We start from the raw sequence: 14,345 nt of genomic DNA, 5'->3' as shown, positions 1-14,345 counted from the left end.
ATTCATAAATAAAATAAAACTTTGCATTTCTGGAATTTGGGGTAACAACTAACTAGCCTAGAGAACAGACTGATGTTACAGTGATTCTACCCAGGACGTTGGCATGATAGTGATACATGTGCTTATTTTGTTCAGAATTTGAAACCACTTAATGTAACACAGCTCTTGGGCTTCAAAAAATCTTGTAATTCTTATAACTGATTTTGCCCAAATAATATTTAATTCCTGAAAATCAGTCTGCATGATGCAGTTTTAAATAAAGTCAATTATTGAGTAATAATCTCATTGTAACTCCATCACCAAGGTTCGAAATGGACACTGTCCAATACCTCTTCATTGTTACCATGTAACGACTTATTCTTAAATATCTAGTTTTTAATTTGTGTAATAGCCATCACCAAGGCTCTATAACAAAGAGTTCATCTCCACTTTTCCATGTATAGTATCTTATAAATGACCATCTATAAACTGTTGACCTTTAAAATAAATATGTAAGCGGTTTAGCCAGGAAAATGGAGTTTATTCAGGAATATCAAAGGAATTGTGATTCAGGACATGCAAACAATGGGGAACCATACACAAGTCCAGAGAACAAAGGTGAGGTGAGTTCTTTTATAAAGGAAAGGAGGAACTGGGAGGGGCTGGTTTGAGTGAAAGTTTATTGGAAGAATGAGAGCTCAGGGTTGTGGTGGCTTCTCATTGGCTGAGTTGTGGCAGTTTCTCATTGGCTGGGTTGTTGCTGGGCAAGGAGAAAACTTTCCCTCTTCCTGCTAAGGTATAGAAAGTGAGTTTTTCCTGCTGGAATATGTAGAGTAAGCCCTGTTGAGTGGTACATGTGTCAGAGCTCCTCCTTCTGGGCTTCCTGACTTCTCATTGAATGAGGTTTTCCTTTATTAATTTTCACGAAGTCTGGAACAAACCGTTTCCTCACAGCTCTCAAAAGAAACCAACACTGCCAACATCTTGATCTTGGACTTTCAGGCTCCAGAATTGTGAGAAAATTAATTTCTGTCCTTAAACCAACCAGTCCTTGGTATGTTGTTATGGAAACCTGAGCAAACTAATATACACACTATAGATCTGCAAGGAGTTAAAGGTTTATGGCTTAGACATTAGGAAGCTAAAAACTCTGAGTCAAAGACTTGATTTTTAGGTAAAGGCCATCATCCTAATGAAAAGTTCTCTGCTTATTGCTAACATGATTGCCACTAGTAATAGGAAAAGAGTCAAAATAAGTAATTTCAAGTAAGGCCTCTACCATGTCCATGGAAACCCAGCTAAAACTGCCCTTATATCCTGAGGAATGTGCTTTAATGTCTGTACAAATGACACTGCAAGATAAAGTTAATTAACTTTAGAACATAGAATGGGCATTTTTAAGAAGATTTTTATTTTTTCCATTATACTTTGTTTACAGGGTTCTGTCAATTTTCTACCACACAACAAAGAGACCTGGTCATACATACATATACACATACATTTTTTTCAGAGTATCTGCCATCATGGTCCATCACAAGTAACTAGATACAGTTCCCAGTGCAAAACAGCAGGATTTCATTGCTTATCCATTCCAGATGCAATAGTTTGCATCCATTAACCCCAGATTCCCAGTCCATCCCACTCCCTCCTCCTCCCCCTTGGGAACCACAAGTCTGTTCTCCAAGTCCATGAGTTTCCTTTCTGTGGAAAGATTTGTTTATGCCATATATTAGATTTCAAATATAAGTGATATATGGTATTTCTATTTCTCTTTCTGACTTACCTCACTTAGTATGAGAGTCTCTAGTTCCATCCATGTTGCTACAAAATGGCATTATTTTGTCCTTATTTATGGCTGAGTAGTATTCCATTATGTATATGTACCACCTCTTCTTAATCCATTCATCTTTTGATGGACATTTACTTATTTATTTATTTAATAATGATTTTCATTTTTTCCATTATAGCTGGTTTACAGTGTTCTGTCAATTTTCTACTATACAGCAAGGTGACCCAGACACACATATATGTATACATTCTTCTTTCTCACATTATCATGCTCCATCATAAGAGACTAGATATAGTCCCCAGTGCTATATAGCAGGATCTCATTGCTTATCCATTCCAAATGCAATAGTTTGCATCTATTAACCCCAAATTCCCAATCTAACCAAATCCCTCCCACTCCACCTTGGCAAGCACAAGTCTATTCTCCAAGTCCATGAGTTTCGTCTGTGGGAAGATTCATTTGTGCCATATATTAGATTCCAGATATAAGTGATATCATATGGTATTTGTCTTTGTCTTTCTGACATACTTCACTAGTATAAAATCTCTAGTTCCATCCATGTTCCTGCAAATGATATTATTTTGTTCTTTTTTATAGCTGAGTAGTATTTCATTGTGTACATATACCACATCTTCTTAATCCAATCATCTGTTGATGGACATTTAGGTTGTTTCCATGTCTTGGCTATTGTGAATAGTGCTGCCATGAACATGCAGGTGCATGTGTCTTTTTCAAGGAAAGTTTTGTCTGGATATATGCCCAAGAGTGGGACTGCTGGGTCATATGGTAGTTCTATGTGTAGTTTTCTAAGGTACCTCCATACTATTTTCCATAGTGGCTGTACCAGTTTACATTCCCACTAACAGTGGAAGAGGGTTTCCTTTTCTCCACACCTTCTCCAGCACTTGTTCGTTGTGGACTTAGTGATGGCCACTCTGACTGGTGTGAGGTGGTACCTCATAGTAGTTTTGATTTGCATTTCTGTAATAATCAGGGACGTTGAGCATTTTTTCATGTCCTTGTTGGCCATTTGTGTATCTTCTTTTGAGAAATGTCTATTCGGGTCCTTTTCCCATTTTTCCATTGGGTGGTTGGCTTTTTTGCTATTGAGGTGTATAAATTGCTTGTATATTTTAGCGATTAATCCCTTGTCAGTTGCATCATTTGAAACTATTTTCTCCCATTCTGTAAGTTGTCTTTTTGTTTTATTTTTGGTTTTCTTTGCTGTGCAAAAGCTTGTCAGTGTGATTAGATCCCATGGGTTTATTTTTGCTTTTATTTCTGATGCTTTGGGAGACTGACCTGAGAAAACATTCATAAGGCTGATGTCAGAGAATGTTTTGCCTATGTTCTCTTCTAGGAGTTTGATGGTGTCTTGTCTTATATTTAAGTCTTTAAGCCATTTTGAGTTTATTTTTGTGCATGGTGTGAGGATGTGTTCCAGTTTCATTGATTTAAATGCAGCTGTGCAGTTTTCCCGGAAACAGTTGCTGAAAAGACTGTCTTTTATCCATTTTATATTCTTGCCTCCTCTGTTGAAGATTAATTGACCACAGATGTCTAGGTTTATGTCTGGGTTTATTTCTGGGTTCTCTATTCTGTTCCATTGGTCTGTATGTCTGTTTTGGTACCAGTACCACACTGTTTTGATGCCTGTGGCTTTGTAATATTGCCTGGAACCTCAGAGTTATGCCACCTGCTTGGTTTTTGTTCCTCAGGATTGCTTTGGCAATTCTGGGTTTTTTGTGGTTCCATATAAATTTCTGGATTGTTTGTTCTAGTTCTGTGAAAAATGTCATGGGTAATTTGATAGCAATTGCATTGAATCTGTATATTACTTTAGGTAGTATGGCCATTTGTACAGTATTAATTTTTCCAGCCCAGGAGCATGCACTATCTTTCCATTTCTTTGCATGCTCTTTAATTTCCTTGTTGAATGTTCTATAGTTCTCAGCATATAAGTCCTTTACCTCCTTGGTCAGGTGTATTCCCAGGTATTTGATTTTTGAGGGGTGCAATTTTAAAAGGTATTGTATTTTTGTATTCCTTTTCTAATATTTCATTGTTAGTATACAGAAATGTGACTGATTTCTGAATGTTAATCTTATATCCTGCTACTTTGCTGAATTTGTTGATCAGTTCAAGTAGTTTTGGGGTTGAGTCCCTAGGGTTTTCTACATATAGTATCATGTCATCTGCGTACAGTGACAATTTTACCTCTTCTCTTCCAATTTGGATACCTTTAAAATGGGCACTTGTTAATGGCTATCAAGTTTGTCTCTAAAATGCAGGAAACTGTCTAGTAATGCTAAGACAATACCATCTTAAGGAAAATATATGCATTGAGTGTACTGATGTATCATGAATTCTGTGTGTTTTTCCCAGTGGTTATGTGACATCTCCTGAGACTATCAGAATATTATGGACCATTTCTATTCAAATTGAATCCTTGATTGGCTGTTGATAGTTTCTAAGTGCTCACATACAAATTTCCCTGCCTGAAAAAAAAATGCATGAATACAATCCAGCTTGCAAAAGAGGTATAGTGTGACTAGAAAACACTTAAGATTGGAATCTTGCATCCAAATTGGAGCTTCAATTCTGTTCCCTTGGCAACACCGGGGTGAGAACAGAAAGGTGTTACAGTCCTCTTGGCTTCTCTGGTTTTCTCTTCAGAGCTGTCCTAAGAGGATCTTTCAGCCTCACCTGTGTGAGAAGTGGGGATACAGACACAGAACTGAACTAGCAAAAGCCTAGTCCGCATCACCATGGGGTTAGTATTGCCAGTAATGATTCTCATCTCTAAATATCTATGGTTCCTTGGTCTCAATGTTCCCTTCCTCACCCCCACCCCAAAGTCGCACATTCAATGGTGAGGACAGACACCATGTGTTATTTGTGTTTGTATCCCTAGCTCAAAGAACAGACTCCATCAATACCTACTAAATAGAAGAATATTGAAGGAATAGTTAATCAAAGGACATTTATTGAACTGAACTGAACTCACAACTACATGCCTAGGGCCATTCACGTTCCAACATGCATCCTTTGCCACTCTTTTTTTTTTTTTCTGTAAATAAAGAAGAAATTAGAAAAGTTTAAGGCAAGAAGAGAGTAAAAGTGAGGAAGCATAGAACAGAAATATCAAGAAGGCATTTAGATCCCAAATATTTTTTTAGATCTGAAATCTCTTTTTAAATGAAATCCTTGTGGAATCTTAGTGCCTAAAATGAATCAAAGTAATATTTCTCTGATCTGAAGGTGGTGGGGAACTCATCAGCTCAACCCTCCCTTCACACATTCCTTTTTTGTTTCCCCATTGCCAAAAAATGCACAACTTTTCATGACCGCCCAAAGTCATCTCCATGGAATACAGTGTGAAAATAACAGGGAGAAGCAGAAAGAATCTTAGGTCAAAGTCAGAGATCTACTCATCAATTATGTGACATTAGTAACTTCTGTTAATATCTCTTTACCTCATCTTCCTTATCAGTGAAGTAGGAACAAAATCATACTAGCCAAAATGTAATATCACAGTACACAGCACAAAAGCTAGACCTTAGATAATCCAATTATTTCTTAAGCGGTACAAAACAAAAATGTTATAGTCTGTCTCTTCAACTAGGCACCACAAAAATGTCCTCTTTTTTTCTAATTTATTTAAACTTAAAAAGTTCAAGGCAAACAAAAAAAAAAAGGAGTTCCTGTCATGGCACAGTGGAGACGGATCCAACTGGGAACCATGAGGTTGCAAGTTCGATCCCTGGCCTCACTCAGTGGGTTAAGGATCTGGCATTGCCTTGAGCTGTGGCATAGGCCAGCAGCTATAGCTCCAATTTGACCCTTAGACTGGGAACCTCCATATGCCATGGGTGTGGCCCTAAAAAGACCAAAAAAAAAAAGTTCACCCATTTCTTCCACCCACATCCCCACCACCACATCTGAAATCCACCAACCTCTTCTCTCTGTATATATGAGCTTAGTTTATATTCCACATGTAAGAGCAATCATATGGTATTTGTCTTTCTCTATCTGACTTTTTTCACTTAGCTTAATACCCTTGAGTCCACTTATATTGTGATAAATGGCAAGATTTCCTTCTTCTTTATGGCTGAATAGTATTCCACTGTATATATTTCACAATGTCTTTATTCATACATCAGTGGAATTTAGATTGTTTCCATGTCTTGGCTATTGTAAATAAGTCTTCAGTGAACAAGAGCATGCATATATCTTTTTGAATTAATATTTTCCTTTTCTTCTGATAAATACTCAGAAGTGGACTTGCTAGTTCATATGATACTTCTACTTTCAATTTTTTGAGGGACTATCCATAGCACCTGCACCAATTTACATTCCCAGCAACAGTGCACAGAGTTCCCTTCTCTCAATATCCTCATTAGTATTTGTTATTTCCTGTCTTTTTGATAGTGGCCATTCTAATGGGTTGAGGTGGTTTTGAATTTCATCTCCCTGATGACTTATGATATATAGTATCTTTTCAGGTACCTGTTGGCCATTTGTATGTTTTCTTTGGGAGATATATCTATTCAGATCTTCTGCCCTTTTTTTTTTTCTGCTTTTTTAGGGCCACACCTGCAGCCTTAAAGCCAGGAGGTTCCCAGGCTAGGGGTCTGATCGGAGCTACAGCTGCTTGCCTATGCCACAGCCACAGCAATACAGGATCTGCAACCACCACAGCTCACAATAGTGCCAGATCCCCAATCCACTGAGCGAAGCCAGGGATTGAACCTGCAACCTCATGTTTCCTAGTCGGATTTGTATCCACTGCGCCACAATGGGAACTCCTTCTGCCTATTTTTTAATCAAATTGTTTGGGTTTGTTTGTTTTTACTTTAAGTTGTATAAATTCTTCATTAATTTTGGATACTAACATCTTATGAGATATATGATTTGCAATATTTTCTCTCATTAAGGAGGTTGCCTTTTCATTTTATTGATATGTTCTCTTAATACTAATTTTTTTTTGTCCAGAGGAAAAATTCTGTTATGTATGAATCACTGTGTAAGGATACTCAAATATTTTTTTTAAAAATTTGCCCAAGCCCCAGCCCCTGTCTTTTATTAGGAAACAGCTAGGGCTAGTAAACACAGAATTTTCAAAGTCCAGTGATTTGATCTCATATTCCTACTGAATAAAGAATTGATTGTTTTTTTAATTGGGATTTTCCCCCTAGAGCCAGACACTTGCCCTGGGTTGGGGGCGGTGGGGAGAAGGCACAGCCGTAGAAGACATTAACTGGGTCAGGAGGGCTTTTATAAAATATGACTGGAAACACATGGTCAATGAGAAATAGAAGATGTTCTCTGTTTTTTTTGTTGTTGTTGTTGTTGTTGTTGTTGTTTTTTTTTGTCTTTTTGCTATTTCTTTGGGCCGCTTCCACAGCATATGGAGGTTCCCAGGCTAGGGGTCGAATCGGAGCTGTAGCCACAGGCCTACGCCAGAGCCACAGCAACGCAGGATCCGAGCCGCGTCGGCAACCTACACCACAGCTCAGGGCAACGCCGGATCGGTAACCCACTGAGCAAGGGCAGGGACCGAACCCACAACCTCTTGGTTCCTAGTCGGATTCATTAACCACTGCGCCACGACGGGAACTCCTGTTCTCTGTATTTTTAAAGAGTTTTGCTCCTGACCCTCTGAACTCTTTTTCCTTATTTACCTTAAAAATCATCCAGGGTTGATCTAAATGCAAGATTTATACCTTTTAACTGTGTATCAAACCCTCACGCTGAACTACTCGATGTTTTCAGGGCAGTAACCACATAGTGACTGTGTATGATGTTGATCAGGATGCTTTAGAGTGGGGCTGATAGCCTTGACTTCCTCAGCTCAGGAAGAATATTAAAAATGACTTTTTGCTTACTTTACAATTCATGAGGATAGAATTCCCCAACATTTCTCCAAGCACAGGTAACAGGCCTTGGTTTATTTATACTTGAATCTGTCAAGTGAGCTAAATATAAACAGAAGAAAAAGAATGAGATCACTTTGCTTGAGAGTATCAACCTCATGGTAGTAAGGCAAGGTAGCTAGATATTGGGAATTACTTGATAATGACTCTAACATGAACTATTTACAGGCAAAGTCTCTATCCTAAATTTAATGCTGGGATCAGAGTGAAATGGAAAATAACCCTATTAAATCATAAAGCCTTATTGAAATTACTTTGTTCTTGATTGAGGGCCATAAAGGTCCACCTTTACGTCAGTCAGGATTCAGTTGCAGAAAACAAAGTCCACTTAAGCCAGTTTAAGCAGGCAGGAATTCAGAACTGGGCATTAAATAGCTTACACATCTCTTGGGAAGGCTGAAGAAACAGATTTTAGATTGAAAAGTCACACTCAAAGCCACACCACAGAACAGGTCCACTGAGGAGTTGCTGCCTCTTTGACAGTCTAGTAGCCTCTGGCTCGAAACTGTACCTCAGCTTCAATGATCACAAAATCATTATCATCAAAAAATCCACTGCAGCGTCTGCCCAGTCCTGTATAAACTGTGCCCACTGTGATCCATGGATGCACAAAGAATGCCATGTCCTGAGTGATGATGCCCATACACCTGGTGGCTGGGCGCTGGGACCTCTGCTAACGCTACCTCAGTAAAACAAACTCCTTCACACTTGGGCTTGGCAGTAGAAATACTCCAGAAGCATCAGAGATGGAGCCTCAACCTCACTTCTGGCTTCCAAATCTCATCAGTCAAACACAAATCACATTCATTACTATAGCTGCAAGGGAATCTGTGTAATGTACCTTCTGGCTTTCCAGTCTCTGCAGGTCAGGAGGCATGCCAGAGGAGGGTAGAATGGTTATTAATGGCCAATTTTCAAAATCCACAATCATGCCATTCTGGCTACAACATTGTTAGGATTCTAAGGTCTATCTAGGGTCCCACCTTGAAATGTAAACTAAGCTCTGGAAGGGATTTTAATAATCACCAGTTGATCTCCTTTGATCAACTGAGAACCAGAGATTGTGGTAATTTGTTTAATATCACAGCTAATTAGTGACAGAACCAAAAAGAGACATCATATGGTGTGATTCTTGGTCTGGTTCTCTTTTCACCCCCCAGGGATGCCTGAAGAGATAACAGGTAGTAAATAGCGTGGCAGTAACATTTCATTGTCAGATAAAATATACACAGATAAATTACACACAGTGAGGGCAAAGGAAAATACACCTTTTCCAGGATTTACATGAAACATTAAGTATTTATTTGACATAGTTATCATTGTGTCTTATATATTAGATATTACATTATGTATTAGAGAAATGATGGTGACCAAAACAGATATGAGGTCTGTCTAGCAAAGAAAATAGAAAATTTCCAATTGTCAATAAGAAAAGGCAATGAATATAATGAAAGGAGAATTACAGAGAGCTATTGACCAACAAAACAGAAGAATTCACCTGGCCTAGGATTCAAAGAAGACTTCTGGGGAGAAAATGATGTTTAGTTGAGACCTATGGGGTGAGGAGGAGTTAAGCAGATGAAAAAGAGCTGGTCATTAAAAAAAAAAAAAGAGAGAGAGAGAGGGACTGCCACCTGTCACCTCCTTGAAATATGAGAAACTCAGAAACTGAGAGAAGCTCCATACAGCTGAAGCATAACTTGCAAAATGGAGAATGGTGATAGAGGTAACTGGAAAATCATCAGGAGCAGATGGTAGAGATACTTTAAAGCCACACTGAAAACTCTGTGTTTTATCCTAAGTCAGGGTTTCCATAATTTCAATCACTCACATTTCCAATTCATTATTTTGTACTGTCCCTATATTAGGTTCCTAAGCTCCCTTAACAAAGTACTACAACTGGTGGCTTAAAACAATATAAATTTATTCTTTTATAGTTCTGGAGGCTAGAAGTCAGAAAACTGTCAACAGGGCCATGGTCCCTCTGAAGACTCCAGGGGAGGTTACTTCCTTGCCTCTACCTAGCTTTCGGTGGTTGCTGATGGTCCTTGGCTTTCCTTGGTTTGTAGACAAAGCATTCTATCTCTGCTTCCACTGTCACCTGCATTCTCCCTGTCTGTCTCTGTCTCTTCTCCTCTTCTTATAAGAACATACTGGATCAAGTGCTTATTGGATTAAAGACTCACTCTACTCCAGTAAGACTGCATCTTTTTTTTTTTTTGTCTTTTTGCTATTTCTTGGGCCACTCCCACGGCACATGGAGATTCCCAGGCTAGGGGTCGAATTGGGGCTGTAGCCACTGGCCTACGCCAGAGCAACAGCAACATGGGATCCAAGCCACGTCTATAACCTACACCACAGCTCACAGCAACACTGGATCCTTAACCCACTGAGCAAGGCCAGGGATCGAACCCACAACCTCATCGCTCCTAGTCAGATTCGTTAACTACTGAACCACGATGGGAACTCCAGTGCATATTAACTAATTACATAAACAACGACCCTTTCAAATGGAAGGACACTAACCAACACAGTACAACCATCTATGTCATTAATCATTTAATACTTTTTTTAAATGAGCTCACTTTAAGTCAGCTCCTGAGCAAAATATTCATTACACCATATGTCTGCAAAACTAGCAGAGTACTTTGAATACATACCCCAAAAAACCTCCAAAATTATGAAAACTAAAAAATCTTTGTCCACATACCAATAGTGATACCTGTACCAAGTTCAGGAAAAACTGCCAAAAAGTATAGGTTGAGAAAAGTCCTTAAGATAAAGCCCTTGGATGTTTTCACCCATGAAGATATTGGTGATAACCTATACTCACATAGATTTATCTTTGTGATGCACCATATCATTGATTCCAGACTTAATTTAAAAGCATTTTGGGCCAATTAAATCAGATTATCTGAGGCTAGTTTTATTTATTTATTTATTTATTTTTTGGTCTTTTTGCCATTTCTTGGGCCGTTCCCTCGGCACATGGGAGGGTCCCAGGCTAGGGGTCTAATCAGAGCTGTAGCTGCCAGCCTATGCCAGAGCCACAGCAACGTGGGAGCCAAGCCACGTCTGTGACCTACATCACAGCTCATGGCAACACCGGATCATTAACCCACTGAGCAAGGCCAAGGATCAAACCTGCAACCTCATGGTTCCTAGTCGGATTCGTTAACCATTGCGCCACGACGGGAACTCCCTGAGGGGAGTTTTAAATGCCATCCAGGTAATTCCAATACATAGCTAGGATTGAGAACGAACAAATTTATTTATTTATTTATTTATTTATTTATTTATTTATTTATTTTTGTCTTTTGTCTTTGGAGGGCCACACCCGCAGCATATGGAGGTTCCCAGGCTATTAGTCTAATTGGAGCTGTAACTGCCAGCCTACACCACAGCCACAGCAACACCAGATCCAAGCCGTGTCTGCGACCTACACCCAGCTCACGGCAACGCTGGATCCTTAACCCACTGAGTGAGGCCAGGGATCAAACCTGCAACCTCATGGTTCCTAGTCGTATTCGTTTCCACTGCACCATGACAGGAATTCCGATAACCAATAAACTTATGATTTTTAGGAGATTTTTTTTACTAAATTTATGTGATTGACTTTAGCAGTGGCCTAGAGAAGGAATGAACAGGAATTAAAAGTCACTTGCTAATTGAGCATTTGCTGAAGATAATTTGGGGAACTAAACTCTTTGCCAATAACTGAAAGTTAACTAAACATTTGTCTTTTTTGGGGTGGGGGAGGGACCTGCAGCATATGGTCAAATCCAGGGATCAAATCCAAGCTGCTGCTGCAACTGCAACTTACACCACAACTGCAGCCATGCCAGCTCCTTAACCCACAGCAGGACAGCAGAAGTTCTTAATATTTATCTGTTAAAGCCTCTGCAATCACAATAAAGGAAGAGTGTCAAATTTATTATTCCTATTTTCTTATGTAAAAGAAAACATAAGACTTTTCTTATGTCTAGAGTTACACTGGTTTGATAGCACATGTAAGAAACCAGTTCCTGCACCCAGCTTCTGTTACTACTATATGACTAAAAGCTATTGTGTGCATACAAAATGCTGGGCACATTTTAAGAGCATTGCTTGTTTAATAACTAATTTGAAGTACTATAACCACCCTATGAGGTGTTACTTTTGTTACTTACTTTACAGATAAGAAAACTAAGAGCATCAGGATTAAATAGCTCACTAAGGATTGCACAGTGCATGTGTACTATGCAGTCCAGGGCTGGGATTCAAACTAAGGCAGTCTGGCTGAGAGCGTGTGCACAGCCACTCTGCTGGCTTTGCACAGTCTGCCTAGTTCCTGCTGCTCCTTCCACTCCCATTTAAGAGAAACAGCAAAACAGATTGGATCAAAGCTGTCATTTACTTTTGGAAACACCTGTATCCCTGATGGAAGTATAATTAATCCTACATTAACCTCATGGTAAAAGCATCAATTGTTGTTGATTTCTATTCTGACAACAAAGATGGACATTTCCAATTATTTCCTCTAGTCATTAGCATGTTTTCCAAATGAAAAAATGTCTTGGATTTCTGGTAGGAATGTTAATCATTTGAATAGCCTAACCTCTGGTCAACAAACAAAAACATAAACGGCCAAATAACATGGACATAATAAATCTGAATCAAAAATTGCATTATAGCACATTTCCTTGGCTTTTATTACCAAGCTAAATCAAAATATGATTAAGAACAAAAAACAAAACAGTAGAACACAACAATACCCAGAAATGCCACCATTAAAAGGAATAATTAATAAAGCTAATTCCTTGTAAATACAGCAGAGCATTAACTGACAACTCAAGCATCTATCAAAACTATTCAGGCACAGCTGGGTGCTGTAGGCCATTTGCATTGAATCAGCCTCCCAATTAAAATATCTCCAGTCACTGGGAAATTATAGGTCATTTTAAATATTAGGATTTGGTTCTAATGGGTTGCTGTCTGCCTACTTTTCTCCAGGACTCTTCCTGGGGTTAAAAAGATTGAGGGAGCAAAATTTCTGCACTAAAATCTCCTTATACTGTCTAATTCATTCTTCCTTTCCCTTGTAATATCTCAAATGCTTCATACAGAGGGAAGGACATTTCCATGACAAATGATGAAAGAGTTCTGAATATGGGATGTTCACTCCAAAAAGCATAGAAGTGGAGACACCACTCTGGATAAACTTTGTAAGCAATCTGAGACAGTGAAGACTCAAGGACTTGGAGGAAGCAGTCATTGGAAAGAGGCCCACTTAGTCCTTGATCATATGATCTGTAGCACAGGTAGTTGTATAAGTCCCAATAAAGGACCAGAGTTAAAGAGGGAAATTTAGGGGACATTGGGAGATCACTGTAAGTTAATAACTGCTCAAGAAAGCCATCAGCACAAGGCAGGCTTTCTTGACTAGTGGAGGTGTGAGAATTGCCTCAGATCATTGGATGGGGGATGGGATTAGGCCTGCATTCAGATTCAGACCAAGGGCAAGGGTTTGAGGACCACCCATCTGCTGATTTGAATACACACCTTACGAAGGAAGAGCTACTACTCCCAGAAAGGAAGACGAGGACTTTTCCAACCCCCACTCCCCTTGGAGGATAAAACTGTAGTCCACTGGATCCTCTGGGCAGAGCTTCTGTGCCTGCCTGCTGACATCTCTCACAAGTGTCCTATCTTAACAAATCTATTTCTTGCCTATCAAAAAAAAAAAAAAAGAAGCAGGCATCTAGAAATCAGCTGACCACACCCACTTTTTAAATCTATGACTAACTAAACTGATATGTCCTTTCTAATTCATTTATTTATTTATTTATTTAATTTTTTTTTTGTTTTTTTTTTTTTTTTTGCTATTTCTTGGGCCGCTCCCGCGGCATATGGAGGTTCCCAGGCTAGGGGTCCAATTGGAGCTGCAGCCACCGGCCTACGCCAGAGCCACAGCAACGCGGGATCCAAGCCGCGTCTGCAACCTACACCACAGCTCAGGGCAACACTGGATCATTAACCCACTGAGCAAGGGCAGGGACCGAACCCGCAACCTCCTGGTTCCTAGTCGGATTCGTTAACCATTGCGCCACAACGGGAACTCCCCGTCCTTTAGTAATCTAGTATGTAGCTTCTGCAGTAAGGTCTTCTGGAATTGAATGCCAGTGCCACTGCTTATGAAACATGTCACTTTGAACATTTATGTAATTCTCATCCCAGTTCTCATCTATGAATGAAGGATAATAAAGCTAATTATCTCATTGGTTATTGTGAGGGTGAACTGAGATCTAAAAGACATGTAATGCCCTGGTACATAGTAAGTACACAATGATTGTTAGTTTAGCTCTTAGATGACTAGCAAACAAAATATCTTGTCTCTTAGATGATCAATGTGTAAATGCTCTTAATCTTCTTACTCACTGTCAATTAAAGAAATTCTTTCAAACTGTTCTTGATGCCCAACCTGGTCTAAAAATAACGAAATGGGTTCTGCATCCTTGCATTATTCTTTTTTTTCATTTTTAAAAAATTTTATTGAAGTATAGTTGATTTACAATGTTGTGACAATTTCTGCTGTACAACAAAGTGATTCAGTTATACATATACACATGCCCATTTTTTTTCAGATTCTTTTCCCATGTAGG

The sequence above is a fragment of the Sus scrofa genome, chromosome 1 (genome assembly GCF_054392235.1).
Source record: "Sus scrofa isolate SSC_HxYL_T2T_F1_AM1 chromosome 1, Sscrofa_HxYL_maternal_Yorkshire_Landrace_v2.0, whole genome shotgun sequence".
In the NCBI taxonomy this organism is placed as follows: Eukaryota; Metazoa; Chordata; class Mammalia; order Artiodactyla; family Suidae; genus Sus; species Sus scrofa.
Note: the sequence above shows the minus strand (reverse complement) of the source record.